Source organism: Schistocerca serialis, unplaced genomic scaffold (genome assembly GCF_023864345.2).
Source record: "Schistocerca serialis cubense isolate TAMUIC-IGC-003099 unplaced genomic scaffold, iqSchSeri2.2 HiC_scaffold_1162, whole genome shotgun sequence".
Lineage (NCBI taxonomy): Eukaryota > Metazoa > Arthropoda > Insecta > Orthoptera > Acrididae > Schistocerca > Schistocerca serialis.
Genome location: NW_026047362.1, coordinates 402,501 through 405,000, shown reverse-complemented (window position 1 = coordinate 405,000; position 2,500 = coordinate 402,501). Strand labels below are relative to the sequence as shown.

Here is a 2,500-nt window from a genome sequence, read left to right as displayed (position 1 = left end):
GGATGTGGTAGCCGTTTCTCAGGCTCCCTCTCCGGAATCGAACCCTGATTCCCCGTTACCCGTTACAACCATGGTAGGCGCAGAACCTACCATCGACAGTTGATAAGGCAGACATTTGAAAGATGCGTCGCCGGTACGAGGACCGTGCGATCAGCCCAAAGTTATTCAGAGTCACCAAGGCAAACGGACCGGACGAGCCGACCGATTGGTTTTGATCTAATAAAAGCGTCCCTTCCATCTCTGGTCGGGACTCTGTTTGCATGTATTAGCTCTAGAATTACCACAGTTATCCAAGTAACGTGGGTACGATCTAAGGAACCATAACTGATTTAATGAGCCATTCGCGGTTTCACCTTAATGCGGCTTGTACTGAGACATGCATGGCTTAATCTTTGAGACAAGCATATGACTACTGGCAGGATCAACCAGGGAGCTGCGTCAACTAGAGCTGAGCAGCCGGCCGCCCGGGAGTGTGTCCCGGGAGCCCGCGCGAACACGCAAGCGTCCGCTCAATTATTCTGCAAACAGGAGGAGGCTGAGCTCCCCTGCACAATACACCTCGAAACCCTCTCAGGTCCCGGCGGCGCGCAGCGCCGTCCTAAGTACTTGGTCGGGTTCGAGAGAGGCGCAATCGCCCGGAGTTTGGCGAGTAGACGCTTTAGGTGCGACCACCCGTGCTCCCAACTGAGCTTGCCGCTGCCGACAGAGGCCCGGGAGCGTGCTGTCGTGGCATTGCCGGCGGGAGACAACACGCGCCACCTACGGTGGCCGGCAGCTCCAACGCCAGCGCCACAGAAGGACAAAAGCCCCACTTGGGTGCCGAAGCGAACTCTCCCAGCACAGCGCACGCGCCAACACGTCCGCACAGCTGCGATACAATCCACCTGCGAGAACCGCAGAGGCGACCGAGCAGCAGACGGCGTCGCGGCGCCGAGCGCCGGGCGGCGGCGCATCCTCAGCGCACACAGTCCTCAATCGGACCAGCACACTGCAGATGTCCACCGCGCTTCGCACCGGGCCCGCGAGGACCTACTTTGGCCGCACGGCGCCGCGTGCAGGGTGCGCCGGCGCGCAGCTGCGCCGCCTGCCGCCTCCGTCGGCCGGCGCGCCTGCCACTGGCCGCCCCCACCAGCCGGCTGTAGCGCGTGCGCCCACGCACCGCGCGGCCAGCACGCCGGGAGGCCCCCCCTCACCGGCCGGGGACGGTCCCACCCAGCCACCGCCGCGTATCGCTTCACACCCACATGCCATTCACGTTCGTGGGCATGGTGGGTATCGCTGAAACAACCGGTTGGTAGCTCAACCGATCGTCGCCATCACTGATTCACCTCTAGCGAGAACAACCGCACCACAACGGTTTACCAGTTCTTCATTTGCGTAACGTCACCAGCAAACGTAGACGTCCATCGCCATTTGCAAATTCAACGATTGTTGCATGCCTGTGTCAGGTGTCACGACACACTATGTCTGCCCACATACACGCAACAACATGTGCACGCTTCGCGAACACGTGGAAGGTGGCCCCCGTACGTATGCGATGTCCATTGCGCGAACGACTGTCAACCGGCCTCTGTCGCATGTCGCAGATGTGGAACGCAGTGCACCATGCTATCACGGTGTGTGAGAAGAGACGACTACGTCTGACAACACGCGCCACTACATCAACAGACGGCTCATGGTGATCGCCATCCACGGCATACCATACTGCAATCCAGCTCTTATAGGGAGACGACACGTAGCTGAGTGCACAATATTTGGACCGTATGGTTCGCCGTTGTTGGCGCAGTCGTGGTACGGTCACACATGTACCACGATGTATCATTCAGTACATGAGGACCAATGTGCAGTACAGTGTGTGATTTGGACGTACAACATCAGCGGACAGTTGACACAAGCCGTACCACAACGTAGGCTGTGCTTCGCCATGCGAATGCCAATGAACAACTGCGAAGGGCATTGAGCATGTACGTCCTGCTGCCGTCCGCATTACAGTGTATAGCTGCAAGGTGTTTAACATGAAGCGATACTCTGGGGACCGGGCAGTGCGAGTAGCAAACTATATTGCGGGGGTTGCAGTTAGGCAACACTACACTAATTTAACGCGTCGTATGACAATTACAGAGCAGGTTAAGGCCCAACGTGTGTTGGGTTAAGGCGCAACGTGGGTTGGGTTAAGGCGCAACGTGGGTTAGGTTAAGGCGCAACGTGGGTTGGGTTAAGACGCAACGTGGGTTAGGTTAAGGCGCAACGTGGGTTAGGTTAAGGCGCAATATAGGTTAGGTTAAGGCGCAATATAGGTTAGGTTAAGGCGCAATATAGGTTAGGTTAAGGCGCAATATAGGTTAGGTTAAGGCGCAATATAGGTTAGGTTAAGGCGCAATATAGGTTAGGTTAAGGCGCAATATAGGTTAGGTTAAGGCGCAATATAGGTTAGGTTAAGGTACAATATGGGTTAGGTTAAGGCGCAGTATAGGTTAGGTTAAGGTACAATATGGGTTAG

At 56.4% G+C, this 2,500-nt stretch overlaps 1 non-coding gene across 1 annotated transcript in view; it reads right to left on the bottom strand.

Moving 5' to 3' along the window:
• Window positions 1-432, bottom strand: part of LOC126433195 (small subunit ribosomal RNA) — a 1,910-nt gene extending 1,478 nt beyond the window's left edge. The window contains exon 1 of the ribosomal RNA XR_007578310.1: window positions 1-432. This exon is cut by the window's left edge and continues 1,478 nt beyond it. This is a non-coding gene — a ribosomal RNA (small subunit ribosomal RNA).
• Between the last annotated feature and the right edge of the window lie 2,068 nt (window positions 433-2,500).